At 36.1% G+C, this 13,034-nt stretch overlaps 1 protein-coding gene across 1 annotated transcript in view; it reads left to right on the forward strand.

Annotated features, from left to right (window-relative positions):
• Nucleotides 1-13,034, forward strand: part of NFE2L2 (nuclear factor, erythroid 2 like 2) — a 75,945-nt gene that overhangs the window by 25,800 nt on the left and 37,111 nt on the right. The gene's annotated exons all lie outside the window — the stretch shown is intronic.

The following is a 13,034-nucleotide window of genomic DNA, read 5'->3' on the forward strand; positions in this document are numbered from 1 at the left end:
ATAGGTCTATATAGATCTATATAGATCTATAGATATAATTAAACTTAAAAGATAAATGACAAACCAGGAAAAAGTACTTTCAACTTATATTACAAAGTACAAATATCCCTTATATATCGATACAAAGCACTACTATAAATAAATAAGACCAAAAAAATTTTTTTTTGACAATTCAATAGAAAAATGGGCAATGGAAATGAATAAACAACTAAAGAGTTCTGGTGTGGGGTGGGGGGAGTTTTGCCATGCCAACAAGCTGGCTATCCTACAATTCAACTCAGTTCTGACACTATCTACCCAGAGATACCATTAGATCCCACAGGTTAAGGGTTCAGTCCAAGACTGCCCACCCTCCACTTCAAAGATCAGTAGCAAGTCCAGGTTGTCACTTGTACTTCTAAAGAAGGGCTATAGATTGGAGTTTCCAATGACACCCCTCTTTGGTTTTGATTCATTTGCTAGAGCGGCTTACAGAATTCAGAGAAATGTTTTACTTACTGGATTACTGGTTTATTATAAAAGTATATAACTCAGGAACGACCAGATGGAAGAGATGCATAGGGCAAGGTATGCGGAAAGGTTAAGGAGCTTCCAAACCCTCTCTGGGCTCACTACTCTCCCTAAATCTCCATGTGTCACCACCCCAAAAAGATCTCTGAACCTCTTCCTTTGGGTTTGTAAGGAGGCTTCGTTACACAGGCATGATTGATTAAATTATTGGCCTTTGGTGATTGAACTCAATCTCCAGCCCATCTCCCCTCTCTGGAGGTGGAGAGGTGGTGGTGGGACTGAAAGTTCCAACCCTCTAATCACATCGTTGGCTCCCCTGTCAACCAGCCCTCAACCTGAGGTGCTTTCCAAAAGTTAACATAACATGAGACACATTTACTGCTCTCATCACTTAGGAAATTCCAAGGATTTTAGGAGCTCTGTGCCAGAAAACAAAATATATATTTCTTATTATAAATCTCAATATCATAACAGCTCATGGAAAATTCCATAAATGTATGAAAAGATATTCACATAAGAAATGCAAATTAAAGCTATGCTGATATATCATTTTTCACATATCAGATTTTCAAAAATCTAAAAGTTTGATTATCTTTGTATGATTGTAAATTGGAATAAGTCCATGGAGGTTAATTTGGCAAGATCAATCAATCTTATGAATGCACATACCCTTTGACCCAACAATCCCTTCTAATTGAATATATCCTATGAATAGATTTGACACATAAAATGACCTAGGTACAGGTTATTCATTAAAGCATTACTTGTAATAGCAAGGTTGGAAATAATCCAATGACCATCAATACAAAACCTGTGAAATAAATCATGATGCACTTATATATACTAATGGAATATTATGCAGCCATAAAAAAGATAGAAATAAAAAAGGAAGATAGTGAGGATGTGCTATATATTGTACCAACATGGGAAAATCTCTAACCTAGATTTAATGAAAAATGCAAGATGCATAGCAGTATGCACTATCTATCTGCTACATTTTGTGTGATAAAAAGAAAAATATATATGTATAAGTATTTGCTTGCGTATACATAAACTATTCTGAAATAATATCCAAGAAACCAGTAACAGTGGATTGGGAAGAGAAAAAAGGGGGAGATCTAATGAATGTGATATAGGGAAGGAAGAGAGACTTTTACCTTTTATAGTTTTTAAATATTTGAGTTATGAGCATATGTTACTTATTCAAATATTAATATATAAATAGTGCTTGTTAAAAAAAATCAAACAATTAGAAATACATAAGGTAGGAAGTAAGCATTCCCCTACTCCTAAATTTACCACTCAGAGAAAACCAGTGCCAACAATTTAGTCATTGAGAAGCAAGTAGGAAACTTTTTAAAAAGTATGTAGTAGGCAGTGAAAGCATTATTTTCTGAGTCCCTGAAATCATGCAGTTGTGACAGTGCCAAATCCACTTAGACCAAAGATAAGCAGCTGAGATCAATATTGATCTCCTTCTGCAGGCTCACAGTGAGCCACTAGGCTTAAATAGCACATTCAATCCCATATGTAGAATTGGGACTGTAAAATATTTCTGAGTTAGGTAGCAATGTAAAAGTGAATGGTAGGGGTCATTAGCTCTAATGGACTAAGTATTATGTGGTTTTGAAATTAAGACATTAACATTTCAGCAAATGAAAATGTTTATGCAGTCTTCAAATTCTTGGCAGTAGTACCAGAGAATTCAGCCAGCAGTGGCTCCTAAATTACAAACATAAAGAGTTGCAGAGAACATCAAGAATTATTCCTTATTTTCCACTGCCATTATTAAAAATTATTTAAAATATTTTCTATTCGGAATCTGACATTCCCTCATCACAATAAAGCAAACCTCATGTTACAGTCTCCCTCAAGATCATGTTCCTTTGACTCAGAAAATTCCTTGATGAGTAGAAAATGAATAAGTATCTATTAGCAAAAAATGTACAAAATGACATACACAGCCTCCCTATTACAATATAAATACCAAGGTCTTAGCCAAACCAGCAGTTGATATTTTTAATGCATGTGCCCTAATACAACACAACAGAAGTGTTTATACAATGCAGTCTCTTTCCTGTCATCTTCTTATAAAAGCAGGGTGTTGATGTTGGAAGAAAATTTAGAAATCAACAAGTCTATTTATGCAATCATTTATTCATTTAACAAATATTTATCAAGAGTCTCCCATATCAAGTTAAATAAAAAGCAATAGGGATAAAACAAATTAACAAAGTCTCTGGCCCTGAGGAGCTTATGTCTAAGCCAACCCCTTTATTTTCATTTTGAAGAATCTCTAGGTCTTCCAAGTTCAGACCAGTTGTTCTTTTCATTATGCCAAATATCAAGCATTTATGAGAAGAAGTAAACAATTTATATTTATGAATTGGCAGTAGTCTATTATTACTTTAATGCTTTTCACATCCTAATTTTTTGTTTTGGGGTTATCATTTCAGAGGATCTAACTGCTTCATCTTCACAAGTAACTTTATATACGTTATGCCAGTTAACCTCACAACAACCTTCATTTCACAAATGAGGAAATGGATTCAGTGAATAAATCAACTTTCCCAGGATCACACAGCTAGGAAGTAAGCAAACTCAGATCTATCTGTCTCTAGTGCTTATACTCTCTGTGTCATACTACCCAGCAGGATTTGTCAAAATATAGGCTAGAGAAAGTGTAATTTGTACTAATGCTTTCAGAACATATGATTGTTAAAGAAGATGTGGCATATATATATATATATATATATATATATATATATACACAATGGAATACTACTCAGCCACAAAAAAGAATGAAATTTTGCCATTTGCAGCAACATGGATGGACTTGGAGGGTATTATGCTAAGTGAAATAAGTCAGAGCAAGACAAATACTGTATGATATCACTTATATGTAGAATCTGAAAAATACAACAAACTAGTGAATATAGCAAAATAAAAGGAAGCAGACTCACAGGTATAGAGAACAAACTAGTGGTTGCCAGTGGGGAGAGGGAAGAGGGAGGGGCTAGATAGGGATAGGGGATTAGGTACGAACTATTATGTATAAAATAAGCTACAAGGTATATTGTACAGCATGAGGAACATAGCCAGTATTTTATAACTATAATAACTATATTTATGGAGTATAACCTTTAAAAATTGTGAATCACTATATTGTACACCTGTAACTTATATAATATTGTACATCAACTATCTTCAATTAAAAAAAAAAAAGTAGGGCTTCCCTGGTGGCGCAGTGGTTAAGAATCCGCCTGCCAGTGCAGGGGACATGGGTTCAAGCCCTGGTCCAGGAAGATCCCACATGCTGCGGAGCAACTAAGGCCATGCACCACAACTACTGAGCCTGCCCTCTAGAGCCCAAGAGCCACAACTACTGAGCCCACGTGCTACAACTACTGAAGCCTGTATGCCTAGAGCCCATGCTCCGCAAAAAAGAAGCCACCGCGATAAGCCCGCGCACCGCAACGAAGACTAAGCCCCCACTCGCTGCAACTAGAGAAAGCCTGCGGACAGCAACAAAGACCCAATACAGCCAAAAATAAATAAATAAAAAAAAATAAATTTATTTTTTAAAAAAAGAGTACATGATTGTTATTTGATTGTTAAATCCTCTGTTGCTTCACAGAGGATTTCTTAGAGAAAAGCACTCTATAATGGTAAACACAATGTACTTCTGGGTACCTTAATGCCAGTTCATGAAGACCACGAAATTACACTGGGTCATTGTTAGTTTTGATCATTACAGTACTCTGCATTAAAATGATCAATGTTTAAATAAAGTTACTTTTTTCCCCATTATATTCCTTTACCTTTTTATCCTTGAACTTTCCTATAGCCTTATCTTTCATTTTTTTGAACTTTTTGCTCTACATCTTTTGAATACCCATATCAAATCTATATTTTTAATGATCCTACAATATTTTTATTTTATATTATTATTATGTTTATTAAGAGGTATCTGATTTTTCTTCTGTTAGCCACGTTGATGTCAATCTCTTCCTCATAACTACACTTCTCAACTTAAGCCTTCCGAGAAGTAAGACATTCACTCTATAGTGAGTGACTAATGCAGCAGTCCCCAACCTTTTTGGCACCAAGGACTGGTTTCGTGGAAGACAATTTCTCCACGGACCAGGGTGGGGGGATGGTTTCGGGATGATTCAAGCTCATTACATTTATTGTGCACTTTATTTCTATTATTATTACATTGTAATATATAATGAAATAATTACACAACTCACCATAATGCTGACAGGAGGAGGAGCTCAGGCAGTAATGCGAGCGATGGGGAGCAGCTGTAAATACAGATGAAACTTTGCTCACTTGCCTGGTGCTCACCTCCTGCTGTGCAGCCCGGTTCCTAACAGGCCATGGACCGGTATCAGCCCACGACCTGGGGGTTGGGGACCCCTGGACTAATGCATAACTCACTCAAAACAAAATAGAGACTATTGCAATCATGAAGGTGATCTGTAGTAAAAGAGAGAATTTTGATACAGTCCCATGACCAATCTGACACTGATTGGCAGTTGGCTTTGAAGACCTTGGGCCATGGTATCAAACCATAAAATCTGAATCATATTCCTTAGAGCGATGTTCTTCACATCCACCTATGAGCCACTAGCAATCAAATACAGGTTTCTAGGGGCCCTTATAATTTCTTTTTTTTTAGGTATTTACAGATTTAGATCAATAATAGAGGGTTGGTAAGCAGCAATCACGAAAGGAAAACAAATACATGGAAATCTTAAATTGAATTTCAATGTGAAAATTATGGCTTTATTATATCCCAGTAGCATAAAATTATGGTTCACCCTTCAAAGTATGTCATACACTTAAATGAGGTCCATGGCAAAAATTATAGTATAGCTCACAGTCCCTACACTGTTTAATTATTGACAAAGAATTGGGTGGTATCTTGGGACTAGCTTGGCTCAGTGAAAAGAACAAAGGTTTTGGAATGAGTTAAACCTAGGATTTCAAGGAATTCTCTGGCAGTCCAGTGGTCAGAACTCCATGCTTCCTATGCTGGGGACATGGGTTTGAACTCTGGTAGGGGAGCTAAGTTCCCACATGCCGCGAGGAGTGGTCAAAAAATAAATAAGTAAAAATAACCTAGGATTTCACCTGAACTCTGCTGTGGAAACTTAGCCAAGTTACTGAATCATGGAACTGTGTGGCTCGGCCAAGTTACTGTACCAGATTGAGTTCTGTAAAGTGGTTGTTGTAAAGATTAGTAATAACACATATAAGGTGTCTGGAAGTAGAGCCTCATACATAGTATGTTCTCAGTCAGTGCAAGTCTCACATGGGGCACTTCACAGTACACACAATGATTTTTTTATTGAATTGATTATAAGGAGATTAAATGCTGGTATTATATGTCCTTATTCCTTGAGTGGACAATTGAAATTGAAAGGACATATTTCTTGCTGCTGACTATACAGTCTTACTTCCCCAAGAGACTAGAATAGGCAAACTTTAGTAAAAAATGTCTTTGTAATGTTCCTTTAAGGAGAAGTCTATAGTGTGCAGAAAAAACTTCCTCTATTTTATAAATCAGTATTGTCACAAAATATCTATTTATTTGGTGTTTAGGACCCCTAAATATTGAAACTGCAGTGCCTTTTCAGGATGCTTAATAGATGATTTTAACCAATTTGGTTAAAATTGTTCATGGTAACAAGTATGGTTTCAAAAGGAGAGGAGTCAAGGAGGAAAAAGAAACTGATATTACTTGTTGCTTCTCAGTGCAGTTCAGGAACCACGAGTGGGTCCATCAATGCATGGTGAGTGGAAGAAATTCTCAGGCACCAGGTGAAAGTAAAATCTTAGTATTCTGTAGCTTATTTTTAATAACTCAAATTTGCATTAAGATGCATATTCTATATTTTCTGGATTTTTTAATGTCATTTAAATCAATAGTTAATGATATTTTCTTACCATAACTCTTTGATTTATCTGACAGCAAAGTTACTAACAATGAAGCATACTGTAGGGATGTATCCCTTCCTCTCAGTCAACATATAAAAAACATTATATTACACATTAAAATTGCTGTGCCATGTAAAGATAGCATCTTTAGTCATTAGGAGATGTGAATTAAATGAAAAATAAAACCACAGTGATATATATATATATATATATATATATATATTAGAATGACTGTACCAAGTAGTCTTGGAAAGGATGTGGAGGAACTGAAACTCTAATAGTTTGCTGGTGGGACTGTAAAATGGTATAAAATGCTGGTGGGACTGAAAAAGGCCTGGCAGATTCTTATAAAGTTAATCATACTCCTACCATATGACCCAGCTATTCTACTCCTAGATATTTACCCAAAAGAAATGAAATGTATATCCATACAAAGACTTATACATGAAGGCTTAGTAACTTAAAAAATGGAAACAACCCAATATCTATCAACATGTGAATGGATAAACAAATTGTGGTATATCCCCACGATAAATACTACTCTACAATAAAAAGGAATTAGCTATTGTTACATGCAACAACATATATGAATCTCAGTTATGCAGAGCGAAAGAAGCCAGATTAAAAAAAGAGTAGATATCGTCTCACTCCATTTATAATATTCTAGAACATGAAACTAATTAATAGTTACAGAAAGTAGATCAGAGGTTGCCTGGGGATGGGTTGGCGGACAGGGAGAAACAGGAGTTAAATGAGGCACAAGCAAATTTGGGGGGATGATAGATGGGTTCATTATCTTGATTGTGTTGATGGCTTCACACATATATATCAAAACTTATCAAATTGTGTATTTAAATATATGCCATTTTTTACATGTCAATTATACCTCAATAAAGCTGTTTTACAAAAATCATTGTGTCAATTTTCTTTAAAACTGAAGAGACAACTGACCGTCTGCCGTTAAGTTTGGTAGATTGTCGGCCCTGTGGCATTCACCAGTTCTTGGCTATGGTCAGTTGTAATGTTTTATTACAGGACTATAAGGACTTTGAGAGCAGGATCCAAGTTTAACTCATCTTGGTCTTCCCTCTAACGCCCAGCATGCTACACTTCATCAACTGTTATTTTTTATTTATTTATTTTTTTTGCGGTACGCGGGCCTCTCACTGTTGTGGCCTCTCCCGTTGCGGAGCACAGGCTCCGGACGCGCAGGCTCAGCGGCCATGGCTCACGAGCCCAGCCGCTCCGCGGCATGTGGAATCTTCCCGGACTGGGGCACGAACCCGTGTCCCCTGCATCGGCAGGCGGACTCTCAACCACTGCCCCACCAGGGAAGCCCTGTTTTGCAGTCTTTTGATTTATAATATTGGGCCTAGTCACATTGCCATGATTTGTAGGGAATGTTTATAAAATATATGAAATAATTATTATCATTAATAAACTGGGTTATTAAATCTCTTCCAAAAATAAGGTGCTGACATGTAAATAAAATTTATACCTGATGCTTTAGGTCTGGCCCAGTGCTAGACATGCCTTCAAAAGTCCAAATCAATTTGTTGTGCTGGAAGAACATAATACCAGGGGTCAGGAAATGTTATTCTACACCTGGCTCTGCCAAAAGCTCGTTCTGTGATCATTTTTAACCACTTCACCCCTCAATTTCCTCAAATGGAAAAGTAGAGAGTTGGACTAGATCAGGAAGGGAAAACACCTGATACTATAATCACTCCTATCTGTCTGTGCCCATGGCAGACACTGTTAATCAATCACTGATACTCTTCTACCAAACTAGGAAGCTGCTTCTGAATTCTTCTCAGCAAATCATTGTAGGCAGTTACTACCAATCAGCCGGTGTTAGCAACCAAAGTAAAACTTACTTGCCATCTTTGGGCCAGAAGATCTCTAAAGGTTCTTTTAATTCCAGTATTACTCAAAGGTCAAAATGAGAGTCTGTGCCAGAAAGAAATATGTTGGCAAATCTTACTTCCCTTTTTCACATTCTAGCCTCTGAATGTTAAAGACTTTGCAAGCCCTGTCCATGAGGATGCTCTGCTATCCCGTCATTGCATTTTGCTTTTGTTTGTCCAAAATGAAAACAGTTTAGTGGATTTCCCCCCTAATTCTGAAAATGCATACTGTAAAAATTTGAACAATGCAGAAAAGTACAAAGATGAAAGTGAAAAGTGTCTGATATTCAACATCCATTATTAATATTTGGTAACCGGTCTTAGAGACACAGCTCTAGGTGTAAGTGTTTTTCTGTACTCTGTTTAATGTCCCCATACAGCAACATTCTGTATGAGCAATTTGCATATCACTAGGAAGCTGTGGTTCTTAGTCTCTATGTACTCATAAAATTCCATCTTTATCTGGGGGTTCCTATTCTGCTGAGTGAAACTTTGCAAATATAGCAGCAGATTGAAAGAGCAAAGGGTCTTTTGACCCTTACCATCAACTACTCTTAAAGATGTGGTCAAGTTCTCCAGGTTCCACTATAGTAAATGCAGAATGGAAAGATTGGTAAAGCTTGTGGTTAAAATTCAATGTGAAAATGAGATGGACCCAGTGTCTTGGGAGAAAAGCAGGTGTTCCTCCCTTACCCCTACACCCCACTGCCACTTTTTTTTTTTTTGCTTATTACTATAAAAGTAATATATGTTTATTTAGGAAAATATAGGCAGGCAAAAATGAGAAAAATAAAAATCATCAGTAATCTAACTAATCGGAATAATTGTGGTTAACGTTTTGGAGCTTATACGTTCAGGCTTTTTTTTTCCTATGCATATATTTTTATGTAGGTATCAACATACATAATTAAAAAGCACTCTTTTAAACTTCTGGGTTTTTCTCTTTACTCACTGCATTGCAGTTCCTGTAGAGCACTGTTTCTACTATGAGCAGGAAACTATACGAGTTAAAACTGGCTTTGGTGATATACAACTGTTTCATTTCATTTCAGAGCAACATGCATTGAAATGTTAATTTCTGCAAATTTGAGGTGATTTGGGTAACGTACCTTCAACGTTATTTTCATTAAGACCTAAGATTCTATTTAATTGCAATTAAGATGACTACCCTGATTTAGAATTAAATTTGGATGGAAGTAGGCAATTCAAATATGGCAAAACCTTAAGATGTTATTTAAAAATCGACATAATTTTATATTTCCTTGCCTGATTTTTTTGAACACATGAATTAAAATATATTCCAATTGGAAAAGGAATAAAAGTGAATAATAGTCTAACAGAAATTAAATTTAATCTTTCTTTTTGAAGACACATATGACAAATTTTGAGAAAATATCAAAAGAATATTTCATGTTTCTTTAAATTAGTGGGCTAGATGAATACTTCTTTCTCCAGTCATATTTCAAAGTCAACAAACCCAAGCTAGAGTTATTTAATATATATTTTAAATGTTTCAGTGATTCCTTTCTACACCAGCATCTTTGAGGTCTTTGGAACAGATGACAGTAAAATGAAATTCTTCTGATACTTCTATTTTTAAATACATCTCTTCAGTGTAGTTGTTCTCAGTTGCTAACAATAATTTCCTGTCAAATGTAAAATGCTGCATGTAAAGTATTTTTCAAATTTAACATGGTTATGGATAAGCAATCAATGTGCATTTTCATTTGTAAAAAGGAAGAGGAAGTAATTACCAAGCAAAGCAATCTTAGAGCAAGATGAGCCTTAGAAGTTTACTTAGTGCATCCCGTTCCTTTTAGAGCTAAGAACACTGATGTCAGAGGGGGTGATTCTTTTCAAAGTAACACAGAGGAACTGGAGTTGGATGTTGACCCCCGAGTCCATGCAACCTCTTTCACTGCTTATGCCACTACTCCCAGAAAGTGAAAATCATATTCATCCCCATTCAACATCTAGAATGCCAAGTATAGCATAAAGTATTTACCAACCTAGCTGTTGTGGCCAACAGATGCCAAAGAACTTGACCTCTAATTGGAAAAGTAACAAATAGAATAGACAGGCAATGGTAAGTGATACAGGGCACCAAAAATAGTAGAAGATCATTTCCAGTTGGGAAGGATAGGGACATCTTTATATAGAGAATGGTTTATTTGAATCAGGTCTTTAAGTGGGCATGAGATTGCAAGAGAAAGAGTGAAAGGAGGACTTTTGGGTGGGAAACCTATGTGAACAAACATATAGAGGTAGGAAATCATAGATATAGTTGGAAAAAAAATGAAAAGACTAATTTGATCAGGGCATATGATTTGCATAGAGGATGTGGTGATAAAATTAAGAAAGGTAGTTGGAGCTCAGTGGTTCTTGTGCATTACAACTTTTTAAGGATTGTAGACAGGTAATTTTTATAATATGAAGGAAAATTTTGTTTGTGTATTTCTACGGTGTTTTTTTTTTATATATTATGGCACCCAGGTAGCAAGATGTAACTTTATGAACCCACTAAAATTGGTCCACATGAACTTTTGAACTGAAGATTTTTAAAGTTTCTGATGATTCTTGATGTCAAATTTGTGGTATTCCTGACATTTATAAATAACTTTCTAAAACCACAGAAGTAGTGAATTATGGTCCTAGTTTCACTCGAAGCTGTTAAACATTTGGAGTTCAACAGTAAAGTTTTTGTGGAAGAAAAGTGATAATTAAATGGCCAAGAAAATAAGTAATTAAAATAGAATTTTAATAAAAAAAAAGCTTAGGTGGAGACTTGGCATAGTGTCACTTCCAGCCTCCTTCTATAAGTTAAAGCAAGTCTCAGGGCCAGCCTTGCTGCAATGTGGGGGGACTACACAAGCACGTCAATATCAGGAGGCGGGTTCACTGGGCGCCATCTGTGGAAACTAGCTACCCGATACGCTTAAATTGTAAGCTGGACAAATTTAGAATTTCAATGATAATTCCAAGGGAGTTTGGATATTTTCTGGCCTAAACATAGAGTACAAATAAAAGGAAGTGAAAAGAAGAGGGAAGAAGCCTCAAGGTGATGAAGGATTTTGAAATAGTAGGTAGTTTCTTGGGCCTTGCAAATTTGGCAGATTAGATCACGGAGAAGAAGCTGAAATAAATGGGTCACTGCATCACTATCCAAACTTTGTATACTTGGAAGGATTACCTGATGATGCTTGTTTTTCATGAGAACTCTGGGGCAAAGTACTACAATTCTGCCCTATCTCAAGCATACATGGAAGGTTCTCTTTCTAAAGATGGCAAAGAACTCAGACAGCAATGGAAATGTACAAGGGTTAGTAGAATGTAAAACTAGTTGGGAGAAAAAATAAAATAGCAAGGAGAGCCTGGCAGTAAAAGAACTCCCATGGCACCAGCATAAGAGAGAAAAGCCAGCATTCTCCTGGAACTTCTCAATCCATAGTATCTGTGCCCTCATAGCACAATATATAAGTTTAGAGGACAAGGCCTAGGTTCTCACATGAATATGATCTTACTTCAGAATTCTGCAAAGACCAGGAACCTCCTTGACGTGGGTGGTCTGAGACTGGGGTTCACTGTTCTTATCCTGAACCACCATACAATGCCAAACAGCTTTTCCTTAGCTGTTTCCTTTATTTTTCTTAAACATGTTCAGACTCTTATCATATTGTCCTCCTCCCTTTGAAAATACATACTCTGCAGGTGCCTGAAATAATATACTCCCAGTAATTGCAGTTTTGCAAAAGTAGAGTTTATTTCATTCAGTCTAAACTCCATGGAAATTTGTTGCCTAACAAGGAAATACCAAACACTTTATAAACTCCTGGAGGGCAGCAACCATGTCATATATGACTTTGTTATCTCCTGCCTCCTGGGCTCACAGTCTACCTTCTCGGATGTACTAATTTTAATAAGTAACTTGAATTGTTAACAATACACTCTTGTGCCCTTTTTTGACGCACAAATGTCATTTCATTTTGTCTTCGCATGTTTCATGTCAAGTTCATTGTAAATCATTTCTCCTGAGCTTGTTGTTAGCCTGCAGATCATTTTGTAGGCTTTTCACATAACAGCTGAAAGAGTTTAATTCAAGTTGAAGAAACTTACTTCATTTACAAGTGATTAATTTGGGCTTCACTTACCTTAAGGAATATTCGAACATGTAAATTTACAGATAAATCCTGTGAGTGTCAAATTATGCAACCAAGAGAAAGTAAGTTCTGTGCAGCTTTGGGGGTATTGGTCGGCTGTAGTCAGGCTTTTTTTTGGGGGGGGGCGTCAGGTTTTTGAATGAAATAGTAAAACCGGTTCCAGGAACTGTCTACTTCACCTGGTTTTGCATAATTCCAAGAAGTTAGAAACTGAAAACCAGGCTTGTTAAAGAGTTAGAAAGATTGCTATTGCATAAGAGAAAAAAGCAAAACCAAACCATCTATTCTCTTTTAAATCATAAGATTTCACAATAGTCCTGTTTTCAAGTACTTGAAGTTTTCTCTGGGCAATGATTAATTTTTAAATAATTGTTTTTAATGTGGAACGTAATACATACTCATCGTAGAATTAAAACATACTTAAAGTAACAAAGAGAAAAATAAACATCATTCATGATCCTACAACCATTAATATTTTGAGGAACGACTTTTAATATTTTTTCTAGGTACATGT

Source organism: Monodon monoceros, unplaced genomic scaffold (genome assembly GCF_005190385.1).
Source record: "Monodon monoceros isolate NGI ecotype Baffin Bay Population unplaced genomic scaffold, NGI_Narwhal_1 Super_Scaffold_16, whole genome shotgun sequence".
Taxonomy (NCBI): domain Eukaryota; kingdom Metazoa; phylum Chordata; class Mammalia; order Artiodactyla; family Monodontidae; genus Monodon; species Monodon monoceros.